The sequence below is a fragment of the Melospiza melodia genome, chromosome 25 (assembly GCF_035770615.1).
Source record: "Melospiza melodia melodia isolate bMelMel2 chromosome 25, bMelMel2.pri, whole genome shotgun sequence".
Lineage (NCBI taxonomy): Eukaryota > Metazoa > Chordata > Aves > Passeriformes > Passerellidae > Melospiza > Melospiza melodia.
Window position 1 is genome coordinate 5,039,430 of NC_086218.1, and position 17,246 is coordinate 5,056,675.

Consider the following 17,246-nt stretch of genomic DNA (forward strand, 5'->3'; position numbering starts at 1 on the left):
GGCCGATGGTCTGGGCTGGAAGGGAGAAGGGACAGTGATCAGTGGGGGTACCTCCGTGGGGATAGAGACACATGGGACACAGGGGGTGGGGGCTGTCCCCAAACTGTCCCCGTGGGGACAGCAGTTCTTATGGGAAAATGTGTGTGAGTGGACTCCAAAACATTTTGAGAGGCAGGGGGACATGTTTGTGTCACAGCCACCCGTGCACCACATCCCTGTGCCACAGACACTTTGGGAACAGAGACACCAAGGCCACCCTTGGCTGAGGCAGAACATGGGGACACTGTGGATACCCCGGGCATGAGGACACCACGGACACAGCCCATGCTGGCCCAGGTCACCCCCACCAGCTCATGATCCCATCTCTATGGCCACATCTTCACCGTTCTTGTCCCGTTCTGTCCCTGCATCCCAATTCCCTTGTCCCTATGCCCACAGCTCCCTAAGCCCAAAAGTGCTAGTCCCCAAATTCCTGTCCCCACATCCCCATCCCCAAATTCCTGCCCCTTCTTCCGGTCCCCAAAGCCACCCTACATCCCCAGCCCCACCAAGGTCCACTGTGGGTACCATGAACTGGCTCTGCTGGTATTGGGGACCTCAGGGGACCCCACAGCCTCCCTGTGCCCCCTCTCCTCCCCATCCTTGGGCTGCCAGACCCTGGGGCACTCACCCCAGAGGAGCAGTGCCACCTTCCCGGCCATCCCTGTGTCCCCAGCCATGTGCACTGGCTGTGACTTGCTGCTGGGGGTGGCTGTCCCCTGGGTGGTGGCTCTTTGGCCAAAGGGGAAGGAAACGAGGTCAGGTCTCATCCTCATGTGTAGGTGGCCTCTGTTGGGGGCAGGGTGGCCACAAGCTGGGCACAGTCTGTGGGCAGGGCGGGAACAGGATGGGGACAAGTTTGGATGTGACACAGTGGGACATGGGGTTCTCAGGAGTGGGGGGCTCAGAGAGTTTTGGGAGCCAGGGCTGGGTGTCCAGGGGAATGGGGGGTCCCAGGGATGGGGGCCCTGGGAATGGGGATCCTGAAGAGGGGGAATCACCAGGGACAGGGGGTGCCATGGGAATGGGGATACCCAGGGCTGGGAGGACTCAGAGATGGGAGTCCCAGGGGAATGTGGGCTCCAGGGATTTGGGGTTCATGCAATTGGGATGGTGGGGGAATGTGGGGTCCCGTAGGAACTGGGGTCCTTGGAGAATCAAGGTCCTGGGGAAAGGAGGATTTCAGGGGATGAAATGAATAGCAGAGGGTTCTTTTGGAATGGGATACTGGGCCATAGAGATCCTGGGGAATGGGGTAGAGGTCCCATGCAATGCAGAACATATAGGAATGGGACACCCATGATTTGATTTCCAAGGGAATGGAAGTCCCAGGGATGGGCGGTGGCTGGGTGGACCCATGGGTCTCAGGGTCCTTCCCTGGGTGCCTCAGATTTTTGGGAGACTCGTGGCCCAGCACAGCCTCCACAAGGTGCCGGCAGTCAGGGCATCACCACAGACAGATTCCAAGGGGCTCTGAGTCTGTGGAACTGCTGCAGAGGTGAGAATTCTGTGGGGGAAAAAGGCCTGTCTGTGGTTTGCTCAACCCTGCAAGAAACACAAAACCCAAAGGGAGCCCAAGCAGCAGTTCTGCAAGGGCCTCTGATGGTTTTCAGAGCAGGCCTGGCTGGAAACCGCCCCTGCAGGGGCACCTGCAGGAGAACCAGTCCAGAAATGCAGCAATTGATCATTTTCTCCCTTTGCCCAAGGTTCTGAGAGAGCCCCAAATACCCTTCAAAGGCAACAACAATCTGTTCAAAAACCTGATCAGGTCTATTATCCTTCCTGTCTCAAACCTGCAGCCCTTTGTAACAGCCTGAGAAGAATTTTTGGGTTCTGACCATGGCTGCTAGACATGAGGGAACAGTGTGGAAATATCGAACAGGGGCTCACCCACAGCAATGGTGGGGCTGTGGGGAGTGACCCTGTCTGGATTCCAGGTGGTCCCAAAGCTGCTCCATCCATGCCCTCCTCACCTGAGTGAAAGGCTGAGGGTTTGCAGGAATTGTGGTGTAAAGCCACCAGAGGTGCTGCTGTTGACCTGAGACCTGCCTGGGGTCAGGTGCTGCCTTCCTTCCATTCAGGATCATAGAGAGTGGTTGTGGGTGTTGTGCAGGGTGTGTGCCTGCCCCAGGACACTGTTACACTGCCCGAGGGCACTGGGATCCAACCTGTTGCCTTGGCGGTTTCTGCCCGCTGCCGGTGGTGGTGCCGGGACCGATTGGTGGCCGCGAGTTTGCAAAAGGAGCGATTTCCCCTCCTGCCTCCCTTCCGAGGCCACCATGGCCCCTGAGGGGATGGAGCTGGACCGGGGCGCCCCCTGCTGGGCGGGAGTGCTCCCTGAAGCGCCCCCTGCTGGCCGCGGTTATAACTGCCACAAAAACCAACAGCGCTGAGCGGGAGGGAAAGTTCTGGGTTTGTGGTTTTTGTTCTGTTCTGGTTTATCAATTTCCCAGGAAAGAGCTGGTATTCCTTTTTCTACAATTTGGCCTGGAAGCCCCATCATTTTTGTAATCAATAAAAGTTTTAGCATGGGTCTTCTTTGCATTCCAGGACAGTTCCCACTTTCTTTGGCAGACATTTCTCATTTAAATGAGTTGTCAACTCTGGGTATGAGACAGACATTCCAAGAAAGACAGGGTCTGGGATTTGGCAACCTCATGCTCTGCGTTTTAAGCCAGTTTAGCTACCAAGGGCCCTCTCTCCAGGTGGCACTTCTGGTCACCCGGCCACTCAGGAGTTGGCTTTGGCAGAGCCTCACACTGTCCCCAGTGTGCCACGGCTGACAGACTGATGGACAGACGGGGCCCTATCTCACTAAAAGCAAAGTCTGACCCATCCCTGCCACACACAGCTGTTCCAAAATGTCTCCAGACATCAAACTTTTCTTGTCTCTGACATCCCACCCTGTGCCATGGCCGGATCCTGACCTGCTCTGAAGAAGGGGGAGGCTCTGGAACCCCCACAGGGCTTTGTGACATCCTCGTGGGTGCAACAAGGCAGAGGAGGAGTTTGGGACAGGGTACAAGAGAATCCAGAGCCTCCTGAAGGCCACTTTGGCCATCAGAGCAAGGAAGTTGCAAGTTGCAGGATCCTCTGGTGGAGGAATTGTGAAGGGGAGAGTTTTCACAGTTTGTTCCTTTGGGGGACTTCCCAAGGAAATTGATCTTTTTGTGAAAATTTGGAATCTAAACATTGTTGCTGTAGCTTTTGGTTTTATTCTCTCTCTTTGCTGTTTCAGGAAATTGTTCTTCTCTCAGCCCTTTGGGATCTTTGTGCCTCCACAGGGAGGGGCAGTTTTTAGTGGCAGCACACACACGAGTGGGTGCCCATGGGTGGGGACACCCAGTGCCCCCCAGTTGCCCCCAGTGTCACAGCACAACCTCAATGATGTCACTGGGATTTCTTGGTCGCCCTTGTGATCCCCGCAGCTCCACGTAGGCCACTCAGGGTTACTGGTGGTCGGTGATGCCTGAGGGCCCTGCAGGACAGAACGGTTGGGGGGACCAAAGGGGAAAGGGTGTCACCACTGTCACTGTCCCCCCAGTCCACAGTACTCACGCTGCACATGTTTGGTGCTCACAACGTGGGTGTACACAACCTCTCCCTCCTCTGGGAGGGCCAGGGGTTCAGGGGGGGGGCTGTGAGGAAAAAGACAATGTGTGGGAGGTGATGGAGACTTGGGACATGCGGGAAAAAGGGGACTCATGGTTGAAGAACCCACTCACCTTTTCTGCTGCTTCCTGGCAGCTGCAAAGGAAAGAGGGTAATGGTGACTGTGGGGTCCCAGGACCCTGCCCCCTCTCAGGATTCCTGAACCCCCACAGGACCCGCAATTCCTCTCACGACCCCCAAGCATTTCTAAAGCCCCCCAGTTTATGAGCCTCCCCAGTGCCCTGGGCCAATTCAGCCTCAAGAATTCAAAGCCCAGCAGGGACAGACATGCTCCAAAGACTGCCAGGGCCCCTGAAAGAACCCCCAACATCGTTGCAGGACCCTCCAGCACCTCCCCAAACCCTACAGGACCCCCAGGCAAGGTGAGAGGTCTGGGGCTATGGGTGCTGTCCTATCATGCCCACACTCTGGGGCCCTCTACAGCTCCCTAGGACCCCCTGTACCCCCATTGTCACCCACCCACATGGTGCCACCGGTGCCAGGCCAAAATGACACCCACGAGCAGCAGCAGCAAGAAAAGGGCCCAACCAACACCTGCGGCCACTGCAAGAAACAGAGGGGTACACATCAGGGTCACCCAGAACCTCAAGGATCCTTCGACCCCGAATGACCCTGTGTGACCTTACCTTTGTCCCTGTGTCCCCATGGTGTCACCAACAGGGCCAACTCAGGGCTGAGTGCCCGGAACACACGGTGTCTGTCCTGTCCCAGCTGGTTGGTGGCCATGCACTGGTAGGTGCCTGAATGTCCCACATCGACTGCCCTGAGCTCCAGGAGGGGACCCTGGGCCACCTGCTGCCCATTGTGCAGCCAGGTGAAGGCAACAGGGCCTGAGCCCACCTGCACCAAGCAGCGCAGGGTCACGGGGTCACCTGCACACACCTGGTGTGATAGGCTGCCAAGGGTGATGGTGGCATTGGCCACGGGCACTGTGGGGACAGAGACTGGGCTGAGAGCACAGGGAGGGGCTGGCAGCTGGTGTGGGTGGGTAGGGACAAGGGGGGTGGGTGTGATGGGGGATGTTGGGGACGGGGTCACACCACAGAGGGGTGAGGGGACACAGAGCAGAGGCGGAGGACACAAGCATGGTGTCCGGGGGACATGGACATGACCAGGAAAGGAGACTAGAGGAGGCTGTGAGGGCTCCCCGTGCCCATCCCTGCACTCACTGCGGACCGTGATGCGGAGCTGGGCGATGCTTTTCCGCACGGCCCCCCTGGGAGTGCACCTGGCAGCTGCAATTCCCTGAGAGGGAGACCCCCACAACGGGCACCAGCAGCTGCGGGGACCCCTGCAGGCCCCCCACGACCTGCCCATCCCAGTAGAACACGTGCAGGAGGGGGGCTCAGGGCCGCAGGGGGCTGGGGGTGCTGAGGCAGTTGAGAGTGAGGGGGGACCCCTGGGTGGGCTCGGGGGGACCCTCCAGCACTGGTCCCTGGACAATCTCAGGGCAGGAAATGGGGGCTTTGGAAACAGTGACCCCGAATCCCTGGGGAGGCGCTATGGGGCTGTCGGGGTGGCGGCTGTGAGGTGCTCACCATGAACTGTCACTGTCACCGGCACTGACTCCTGCCATACCCATGATACACTGTTGTTCACCCAGGCCTTGCAGTGGTAGCGGCCACTGTGGTTCCGCTGCAGAGGGGACAGGGACAGCTCGGTCCCATTGTGGAGCACTCTCAGTTCTGTCTCCTCGCGGTAGAACACCGGAGTGGCCGACTTTTCCTGCCTGTACCGGCAGCGCAGTGTCAGCGTTTCCCCCTCCAGCAGTGTCCGCGCTGGCACCTGCAGCACCACCTGGTCTGTGGGGCAGAGGGGTGCTGTCACATCACAGGGGTCTGGAGGGTCCTGATGATATCCCATATTGGATCAAAGCCAGCACACAAGGTTTCCCCAATTTCAACACGAGTGTCCCCCCATAGTGGGATGCTCTGGGATGTCCCCCTCTATAGGGGACAGGCTCTGGTCACACCAGAGGGTGACCCATGGAATAGAGCTCATCCAGCATCCCCGGGGTTCCCGTGGGTGCCAAGCTGAGGACACAAACAACCCTCACCCTCTGAGACAATCACGGGTGGGCTGCACCCACTTCCAGGTCTCTCACACGTGTAGGTGCCATTCTCAGTGACAGTGAAGTTGTTGCCTCCCTCCTGACCCCAGCGCTGCCCATCCTTGTACCAGGTGGTGTCACCAGCAGTCCCCGAGCCCTGGCAGGTCAGTGTCACCCGGTCCCACAGCACCGCCGGCCTCCAGGGGGGATCCACCAGCAGCTCGGTGGTCTGGGCACCTGTGAGTGACAGGGGACACCAGCCTGCAAGGGCCATTGCAGGGTTGGGGACAGCAGGGTGGGGCCATGGAATCCCCTCAGGACTCACCAGCAAGGCCGAGGGTCTGGGCTGGAAGGGAAAAGGGACAGGGCTGGGTGAGGGTCATGGGGACACTGTGGACACCCTATGTTTGCACTGCCGACCTCCACCAGCCCTACAGCACCTGTCCCCACAGCCAAGTCCTATGGTCCTGTGCCCATGATCCCATTCCAATGGCACCTTTCCCCATGGCCAGGTGACATCTGCATTGTTATATGGCCCCATTCCATGTCCCAGTATCCCTGTTCCCCTGTCCCTATCCCCACAGTCCCCAAGCCCCAAGGCTTCTTCTGCCACATACTTGTCCCCACATCTCTATCCCCCTCTTCCTGTCTCCACATCCCAGTTCCCCTATTTCTGTCCCTAAAGCCACCCTAAATCTCTGCTCACACTGAGCTCCATGCCCTGCTCTGCCTCTGCTGCCATTGGGGACCTCAGGGGACCGCACAGCCCCCCTGTGCCCCCTCCCCACCGCTCTCTGCCTCACCACAGCCCATCCCACGGGTGTCAGGTCCGTGCCCAGGGCACTCACCCCACAGGAGCAGCGCCACCTTCCCGGCCATCCCGGTGTCCCCAGTCATGTGCACTGACTGTCACTCGCTGCTGTGGCCAACGCTCCCCTGGCTGGCGGCTCTTCGGATGAAGGGGAAGGAAGCGAGGTCACATCTGTCCCCACGTGTAGGTGGCCCTTGGTGGGGGCAGGGTGGCTACAAGCTGGGGACAGGCTGGAGACAAGGCTGCATAGTCTGGGGACATGGTGGGGGATGGTGGGACATGATGGGAACATTCTATTGTCAGAATTTGGAGTCTAAGGCTGTGGAGGGAGCCTGGGCTGTTTCTAGTACCCTGGGGGTACCCAGGGTTGGGGTCCCAGGTAAATGGGTGTCCCAAGGATTGGGTAGACTCAGACTTGGGGATGAGCGTCCCAGAACAATGTGGCCTCCTGGGATTTGTCATCATGAAATGGGGGTGCCAGGGGAAAGGGGGACCTTGTGAGAATGGTGGTCCTGGGGGAATCAAGGTCTCCAAGGGCAGTGGTGTCTCACGGTCTGGAATTACTGGGATGGTGTTCCTTGGGGTTGGAGATCCTGGGGAATTACAGTTCAGGGATGGGGGTCTCAGGGAAGGGGTGGCAGAAGGAAATTGGGTTCCAAGGTTGGGGTGCCAGAGGAATGGGTGTGCCAGGGTTGGGCAGTGTGGGGGGGAACATGGGGGTCACAGCTCCTTCCCTGGGTGCCTCAGATTTTTGGGTGAGGCTAGGCCCTGCATAATCACCCCTGGGGTGTTCGTTTCCTGGCCAGGCATTGCATGGGGGTCCTGGGTAGTTCGGCCTCTGTGTCCTCGCCTGCCCCTGACTTTTTCCTCTCTTTATTTCCCTTTCTTCCTTATTCTTCTTACTTTTTGCCATATCCCTTCACCCCTGGTTCGTGGCTCAGCAATCCTGGGGTGCACCTGAGCAGGGAACGGGTTGGGGGACCCAGGAGAGGGAGGAAATGGGGAGCAGGGGGTGCAGGGAAGGGTGAGGAGGCTTTGGGGGATGGAGGTGCTGGGCTGTGCCTGCTCAACACTTTCACTTTCTTTGTCCTGGAGGAGAGGGAAGAGGCTGTTTGTGCTGAGAGTCAGATGGGAAAAGGGGTCATTCTCCATTTCTAGGGGGGCACATACAGGGGGCTTCTGTCCTCAAAGGTCTCTCATCTGGAGTTCAGCTGGGGGATCCTGACCCAGGGGTGACACATCCTGGCATGGGGGGTCCTGTCCCGGGGGTGGCAGTTCCAGAAATTTCCCTGCACATTCCTGGCTATGTGCCTGTCCCAGGGGGTGGCACATCCTGGGGACCCCTGTCAATGCAAGGCTGGGACCCAGCCATGGCCCAGCCCCACTGCACAGGGATGGCCATTGCCCAGCCCTGCTCTGCCCAGCCCCAGGTAGCAGCCAGCACCTGAGGGTCCCCCTTGCCCCCTTGGCTTTGATTCTGGCAACTTTAGAGCTGCTGCAGAGGTGAGAATTCTGTGGGTGGAAAAAGGCCCCCCCCACAGGATGAGCTGAGCTGTGGTTTGCTCAGCCCTGCAAGAAGCACAAAACCCCAAAGACAGCCCAAGCAGTGGCTCTGCAAGGGCCTTTGATGGTTTTCAGAGCAGGGCTGGGTGGAAAAACCCTTGCAGGGGCACCTGCAAGAGAACCAGTCCAGAAATGCATCAATTGATCATTTGGACCCTGAGGCACACACAGGCATTTCCACAGATTCCTGTGCACTGTCCCATGGATGGACAGAGCTTTTCCCCTTCCTACAAGGGAAGTCAATCAAGTTTCAGGGTGGGAATGAGCAAAATGGGGAGAGTTCCTAATGATGGCCCAAGAAAAGGCTTCCTTCAGGGCTGGATTGCTACCCAGCAGGCAGGGAACAATCCCATGGAGCTGTTGGACACTCAGGGAGATTCCACACTCTGTGTTATCCACAAGCAAATGCTGCTTTAGTATGTACCAATGGCTCCTAAAGAGAACTGAAAACTCTCATTTCATTGTGATTTGTTTGCGGTTTTTTTGTGAGTGACTTATTGGGAAAGCAATGGATTCTATAAAGCAGAGCATTTATACCTTGCCAGTTGCATTTTCACTGAGTTTTTACATATTGAGAAAATAATGGTGTGGGAAAGATTTTTGGCTGTATTCTATGGGTTTGGTCTGAACCAACTGGTCTTCAAGTATTGCCTGGGATTGCTGAGCCAGGAAATGTGGGGACCTGACCTGGGGGTGTGTGGGGGCAGAGACAAAGAGACTCCCAGGACAGCCCTGGGGTGCTTCAGGGATAGGGCTTTCTGGGCTCTGAGTCACCCCAAAATCTGAGGCACTCTGGAAAGGTGCTGTGACCCTCATGCCCACCCAGCCACTGCCCATCCCTGGCACCCCCATTCCCATGGGAACCCAACCATGGGACCCCCATTGCCTTGGTCTCCCCTCTTTGGGGACCCCCATCCCAGGACTGCCATTGCCCGCCACCATTGCCTTGATCCCATCCCATGGGCTGCTTCTTCCCCCAGAACCCCTATTCCTAAGGTCCCCTTTATTCCCCCTGCACCACCGACCCCTGGACCCACATTCCATGACCCCAAGTCCCTCAGGGGGACAATGTTCCCACAGCACCCCCATCCCTGAATGTCCCCAGGCATGGAGACCCCAATTCCTCTGGACCCCCATTCTCCTGGACACCCATCCTTGGTTCCCCACATCCCCTGAGCCCCTTACTCCTGGCAACATCATCTACGCCATGTCCCCATATTATGCAGCCTTGTCCCCAGCCTGTCCCCAGCTTGTGGCCACCCTGCTCCCACCAAGGGCTACCAACACATGGGGACAGACGTGACCTCGCTTCCTTCCCCTTCATCCAAAGAGCCGCCAGCCAGGGGAGCGGTGGCCACAGCAGCGAGTGACAGCCAGTGCACATGGCTGGGGACACCCAGATGGCCGGGAAGGTGGCGCTGCTCCTGTGGGGTGAGTGCCCCGGGCACGGGCCTGACACCCTGGGATGGGGAGGGGAGGGGGCACAGGGGGCCTTTTGGGTACCTTGAGGTCCCCAATGCCGGCAGTTCCAGTCCTTGTTACCCACATGGGACCTGGGTGGGAAAAGGGATGTTGAGGTGGCTTTGGGGAAAGGAGCAGGGGTCAGGAATTTGGGGATGGGGATGTGTTGCCAGGAATGTGGGGACTGGCACCTTTGGGCTCAGGTAGCTTTGGGAATAGGGACAAGGGAACTTGCAGGGACAGATCAGGGGACAAGAACAGTGAGGATGTGGCCATGGGAATGGGATCATGGGGATGGGATCATGAGCTGGTGGGGGGCCCCTGGGCCAGCATGGACTGTGTCCATGGTGTTCTCATGCCCAGGGTGTCCACAGTGTCCCCATGTTCTGCCTCAGCCCAGAGTGGCCTCAGTGTCCATGGTCCCAAGGTGTCTGTGGCACTGGGATGTGGTGCACAGGTGGCTGTGACACAGACATGTCCCCCTGCCTCTCCAAATCTTTTGGGGGCCACTCTGACACACTTTCCTACAAGAACTGCTGTCCCCAGAGGGACAGTTTGGGGACAGCCGCCACACCCCATGCCCCTGTGCTCTTTTCCCTGCAGTGCCACCCCCACCCAGCCCTGTCCCTTCTCCCTTCCAGCCCAGACCCTCGGCCTCGCTGATGAGTCCTTGGGGGATGCCATGGCCCCACCCTGCTGTCCCCAGCCCCACGCTGGCCCTGGCAGGCTGGTGTCCCCTGTCACCCGCAGGTGTTCAGACCACCCAGCTCCTGGTGGAGCCCCCCTGGAGGCTGGCGGTGCTGTGGGACCGGGTGACAGTGTCCTGCCAGGGCTCGGGGACCACCAGTGCCACCACCTGGTAGAAGGAGGGACGGCGCTGGGGTCAGCAGGGACCTGACCGCCTCACTGTCACCAAGAGTGGCACCTACACCTATGACAGACCTGGCACCGGGCGTAGCCCTGCTGTGAGAGTCTTAGATGGTGGGGGGGCTTCAGGTGTCCCCCAGCCAGGCACCTGCGGGGACCCCACGGGCTCTGGGTGGTCTCCGCTCCATGTGTCACCTCCTGTGTGGCCAGAGCCTGTCCTCTGCTGTGGGGACATCCCAGAGCATCACACTGTGGGGGAACCTTTTGTTGGAATTGGGGACCCCTGGTGCACCCAATGGGGGGATCCCGGTGCCATCAGGTAGGACAGGACCGTCTGTCCCCTAGACGGGCTGGTGCTGCAGTGGCCAGCAGAGACGCTGCTGGAGGGGGACACGGTGACACTGAGCTGCCAGAGCTGGCGGAACAACACGATCACCACGGTGTCATTTTACCCTGAGGGGAGGAAACTGGAGGGGCTCCACAATGGCACCGAGCTGTCCCTGTCCCCTCTGCATCTGCACCATAGCGGCATCTCCAAGTGAGGGCGGGGTGAGCAAAGTGGTGTCAAAGTGGAGCGTGTCGAAGACGATGACAGTGACAGTACACAGTGAGTGCAACCATGGGGACAGGGAAGCCCAACATCCTTCAAGGATTTCCTATCACTGCCTGAATCCTTTATCCCTCCCTTTACTCCTCCCTAGGTCACCCAAAAAGTCCCTCTTGGTTTCCCCCATGACTGCCCAGTTCCCCCTCCTGATCCCTCATCCCTCTCTCTGTCCTCCCCATCCCTTCCTGGATTCCCCACCCTTTCCAAGGTCCCTGCTCCACCCTCTGCTCTCCCTTCCTTCCATGGGTCCTCCGGCCTATCTATAAATCCCAAATCATTCCCTGAGACTCCTCAGTCTCTCTTGTGGTTCCCCATCCCTGCCTGGGTCTCTGCACCTTTTCATGCGGTCTCACCATTGTCCCTAGGTCCCAACATGCCTCCCAGGGTCCCCTTCTGCTAACTGGGATCCTCTCTGCTTCCCTCCAATCCCTTCCTTTCCCTGCCGTGTCTCTCACCCTTCCTGGGTCCCCAATCCCTTCTGTGGCCATCCACAGGGGTCCCACTCCCAAGGGTGTCCCTGTCAGTGCAGCCCCCTGGGGGAGAGGTGACACTGGGAGACAGCCTGGTGCTGACCTGAGAGGTGGCTGTGAGGACAGGCCCCCTGTCCTTCTCCTGGCACCGGGAGGGCTCGGGGGCACTGCTGGGCACCACCCCCACCTGGAGCTGCACCACGTTGGGGACAATGACAGCGGCCAGTACCGGTGCCGGGTCAGCGACGGGGACAACATGGCCCAGAGTGACCCCCTGAATGTCACCGTCCTGGGTGAGCGGGACCCTCGGGTTGGGGGTGACCCCACCCACGGCACCGCCTTCTCACCTAGCGAGATGCCAGCCCTGTCTGTGTCCCCACAGTGCCCGTGGCCAATGTCACCATCACCCTCAGTCCCCTGTCCCACGAGTTGCGTGCAGGTGACAATGCGACCCTGTGCTGCTCAGTGCTGGTGGGCTCAGCCCCTGTCACCTTCACCTGGCTGCACAATGGGCAGGAGGTGGCCCGGGGTCCCCTCCTGGAGCTCGGAGCCAGTCGATGTGGGACATTCGGGCACCTACCAGTGCGTGGCCACCAACCAGCTGGGACAGGACGGGTACCGCGTGTTCCGGGCACTCAGCCCTGAGCTGGCCCTGGAGGTGACACCTGGCTCACCCTGGGTCACAGGTGGGGTCACACAGGTTTGCTGGGATGTTCAGGGCCCCTGCAGTTCAGGGTGACCCCAATGTGTCCCCTCTGTCCCCAGCAGTGAATGTCAGCAGGACCCTCCTGTTCCTGCTCCTGCTCCTGGCTGTCATCGGGGGCTGTCACTGCTGGCACGACCGGGGTGGGTGACAATGGGTGGGGGACGAGGTCCTACAGGAACTGGGGGGAAGCCCCACACACAGGGGAGTCTGTTGGGGCATCACCCAAAGCCCCTGAGCTGGAGGAAGCTCAGCCCCCAGTGACCTTTGCTTGGGGTGCTCACAGGTTGGGGGGTCTTTTGGAGGGTCCTGGGCTGTTCCAGGAAGGGCCTTGAGGAATATTGGGGTGACACTGGGATCTCCTGGGGGCTTTTTGGGAGGTATTGGAGAGTTGTGCAGGGATGTTGAGAGCTCTTTAGGGATTCTCGATCAGTTTGGAGGCTTCCCTGCATTCCATTCTTGGGGTTCCTTGAGACTTGAGGGGGGCTTTGGGGAGCTGTGTAAAGAATCAGGGTCCTGAGGTGGTTCAGGGGTCCTGGGGAGGGGTTTGGAGTACCTGGGTGCCTCAGGTGTTCTGGGGCTCCTCAGGGGTGCTTTGGGGTGCAGGGGCCTCGCAGACCAGTAGAAATCAGTGTCTGGTGGGGGCTCAGGACTCCAGTGGGCATTTAAAGGTCCCAGGTGGGTTTGGGGCCACGGGACACCCCATGATCACCCCATCCTCTTTTTCTTGCAGCTCTCAGGAAATACCAGGAGAGGTGGGTGGGGAGTTCCAGCCATGACTCTGCCTGACGCCCTGCCCATACACCCCTCAGACCCCCCCCTTATCCCCACAGGGCCCCCCAGAACCCCCTTATCCCCTGGGGGTGGGGGAGGGGCTGGACATGAGGGGGCAGGGGGTGAGTATGGGGGATGGGTGGGGACATGGACATGTCACCCATGGGTGTCACCCCAAGCCAGGTGTCTCTTACTGTTCCCCCCAAGGACCCCCAGGTGACCCACACAGAGCTGCCAGGACCACATGGGCGACTGCAGGACACCAGTGACATCCATGGGAACGTGCTGTGACAATATGGGACACTGGGAGTCCCCGTCCCATGGCTCCCATGGTGGCCCATCCTGCCTGGGGTGATGACCACGAGTCAGGGGGGGCTGCACAGGGCACCCAGTGCTCCCCTCTCCCCCTCCCTGTGCTCCCAGTACACCCATGCTCCCCAGGTTCCTGCTAGTGCCAGAGGGCACAGGACCCTTTCCTTCTTATTTAGTCCAAAATGCAGGTGCTTGGTTAGACTGGCAGCGATGGTGTTTGTTCAGCTTTCTTGGACTTCAAGAATGGGATTCTCCAGTTCTGGGTTGCCACTAAAAACCAGGGGCTGCTGCCCCTTTCCCTACTGCTCTCCATGGAGGCGCAAAGATTCCAAAAGTCTAAGAGAAGAAAAATTTCCTGAATCAGCAATGAAAGAACAAGACCAACAGCAACAAGGTTCACAGTCCTAATTGTCACACAGGAATAATTTCCAGGGAAAGCCACCAACAAACAATCTCTGAACACTTCCCCCCCATCACGTTTCCTCCATCAGAGGAATCTGGCAGAGCCCTGGACCTTCCTTGCTCTGATGGCCAAATCAGCCTTCAGGAGGCTCTGGATTCTCTTGTCCCCTGTCCCAACACCCTCCTCTGCCATGTTCCCCACACCAGGATCTCACAAAGTCCCTGAGTAGGTTCCTGAGCCTCCTCATTTGCCCAGGGCATTTGGAATCAGGCCATGGCAAAAGGTGTGGTGTCAGAGACAGGAAAAGTTTGAAGTTTGGAGAAATTTTGGAATACCTGTGTGTGGCAGGGATGGGTCAGGCCTTGCTTTTGAAGAGATAGGGCTCCATTTGTCCATCAGTCTGTCACCTGTGGCACACTGGGGAAAGTGCAACGCTTTGACAAAGCCAGCTCCTTAGTGGCCAGGTGACCAGAAGTGCCAGCTGGGGAGAGGGCCCAGGGTGGCTCAACTGCCTTAAAAGGCAGAGCATGAGGTGGCCAAGTCCCTGACCCTATCTGCTCTTGGGGTGTCTGTCCCCTTCACACTGGAACCCAGAAGTTGGCAACTCATACAAATGAGATATATCTGTCAAGGAAACTGGGAAAAGTTACTGGAATGGAAAGAAAACCATCGCAGAAACTGTCTTTAATTTCAAATATATTCTGGCTTCCAGGCCAAAGTGTAGGAAAAGGAATACCACCCCTTTTCTGGGAAATTGATAAACCAGAATAGAACAAACAACACAAACCCAGAACTTTCCCTCCCGCTCAGCGCTGTTGCTTTTTCTGGCAGTTAAAACCACGGCCAGCAGGGGGCGCTGCAGGGAGCACTCCCGCCCAGCAGGGGGCAGCCCAGTCCAGCTCCATCCCCTCAGGGGCCATGGTGGCCTCGGACGGGAGGCAGGAGGGGAAATCGCTCCTTTTGCAAACTCACGGGCACCAATCGGTCCCGGCACCACCACCGGCAGAACCCGCCAAGGCAGCAGGCTGGATCCCAGTGCCCACTGGGAGCGTAGCAGTGTCCCAGGACAAGACACACGCCCTGCACAACATCCATGGCCACTCTCCATGATCCCAAATGGAAGGAAGGCAGCACCTGACCCCAGGCAGGTCTGGGGTCCACAGCAGCACCTCTGGTGGCTTTACACAACAATTCCTGCAAACCCTCAGCCTTTCAGTCAGGCGAGGAGGGCAGGGATTGAGCAGCTTTGGGGACACCTGGAATGCAGAGAGGGTCACTCCCCACAGCCCCACCACAGCTGCAGTCAGAGATACAGCTCAATATTTCCACACTTTTCCCTCTTGTCTGGCAGCCATGTCCAAAAGCCAAACACTCGTTCTAGGCCATTCTAAAGGGCTGCAGGTTTGAAGCAGGAAGGAGGAGGGACCCGGCCAGGTTGTTGAGCAGATTGTTGGAGGATATGCAAGGCTTTTGGGGCTATCTCAGACCCTTGCTGCAAGGGACAAAATGATCAATTGCTGCATTTCTGGACTGATTCCCACACAGCTACCCCTGCAGGGGCGATTTCCAGCCAGCCCGGCTCTGAAAACCATCAAAGGCTCTCACAGAGACACTGCTTGGGCTCCCTTTGGGTTTTGTGCTTCTTGAAGTGCTGAGTAAACCGCAGGGAGGCTTTTTTCTCCCACAGAATTCTCACCTTTGCAGCAGCTCTAAAGCTGCCAGAATCAAAGCCAAGGAGGCAGGGAAATCCTCAAGTCCTGGCTGCCATCTGGGGCTGGCCAGAGCAGGGCTGGGCAATGGCCATCCCTGTGCAGTGGGGCTGGGCCATGGCTGGGCCCCACCCTTGGATGGCCACAACAACATCAGCCACTCCACAATACTTTTCACTATCTGAACATCGCAATATTTATTCAACATTATAATCAATAATGTAATATCAATTCATATAATATCCAGTAAAAGTCAATTTCTATTAACATGGTTCTGTCAATATATGCCAGTAAAGAATTGGTATTCCTGTTCCCACATCTTTACCTAAAAGCCCTGTTTTTCAAAAGTATAATAGTTCAGAGAGAAGGGGGTCGTATTTTCCCTTCCAAGGGAAGTTCCCACCTTGTTCAGCTTGTTTGAAAGAGCTGAACAAAGAAACACCATTTCTGCCAGTTTAACCAAAAAGCTGCATTTTTGTCATCATTCCTCCCAGATGTAGGGAAAATATCACCGATACTACCCCCACTCGCCTTTTCCTCCCGGTGGTCCTTCTTCCCTGTCCGCATCCATTCTTCCCTGCTTCGCTGCTTCCCCGAGGCAGCTCATTTCTGATGGTCCTGGATATTCCTTCATTTCCTCCCTGATGCAGCAGATGCTGCCTGCACCCATCTGCCGCCTCTGCCACGTTTCCCATGCTGCCCACAGCACCGAGCCTGCTGCACCTGCCCACCACAGCCCCAGCCTGCGGCAGCCAGCCCAGAGCCACCAGTGCCGCAGCACCAGCCCGCAGCCAGCCCGCAGCAGCCAGCCTGCAGCCATCGCTCGCCCATGCCGGAGACACGCAGGTGCCGTCCTTGGAAATCACGCCCAGCCACTCACAAAAGCCATGTGGGCTCGCCCTGGCATGCAGCACACACACTCCATCTGCCCAGCTGATGCCCACAGAGCGCCCGGGCTTCTTGCGGTAATGCTGTTCCTGTCTTCTGTTTCTCTTACTATCCTTTTCCCTTTCTACTCCTTTCTCTCCCCCTTTGGTAAGAACATTTACCCTCCTTTTTCAATAAACAGTTCTCTCATGTAATATTGCCATGTTTGTGCTTCATTTTCATCTGAGAAACCTGTCAGCAAGAATCCTCCCTGACTCCCCCTTTTACAGCGGGATGGGACAGGGGTAGTGGGAGGGGGAATGGGGAAGCCCTGGGTGTACTGCAAGCACTGTGGGGAGAGAATGGGGCAGTCCCTGAGGGTACTTGGGCACTTGGATGGGGCTGGGGAGCCCCTGCAGGTACGAGCAAAGGGATGGGGGAGCCCTTGGGGGTACAGGGAGAGGAAATGGGGAGCACAGGGTTCCCTGTGTGTAGCCTCCCCCTGGGCCATGACCACCTCCCTTGGAAGGATGGGCAACCACAGGAGCCATGGAGGGACCACCCCCCGTGTCACCAGGTGCCTCCCACTTCCCAGAGCATCACAACTTTTGGTGTAGATTGTCATAGATGTCGCTGCATTCCCACAGTTGCCTTTGCAGCTCCATGTACGTCGCCTGAGGATCCTCCACTGTGCATGCCAGGGGGTCTGGGTGGGCCCTGTGGGAATAAGGAGGTGTGTGGAAGGGGATGGGAGGTGCTGGGAGTTTGGGTAAAAGGTGTATCATGGCTGGAGGCTGCACTCACCTTTGCTGGTGCTTCCTGGCATCTGCAAAGGAAAACTGGAGGGGTGACTTTGGAGACCCAGGGGCCCCCATCCACCCTTGGCAAAGCTGAACCACCACCAGACACACAATTCTCCCCAGGCACCCCAGTATCCC

At 58.0% G+C, this 17,246-nt stretch overlaps 1 pseudogene; it reads right to left on the minus strand.

Moving 5' to 3' along the window:
* Positions 1–3,488: 3,488 nt before the first annotated feature.
* Positions 3,489–17,246, minus strand: part of LOC134429061 (Fc receptor-like protein 2) — a 69,262-nt pseudogene continuing 55,504 nt past the window's right edge.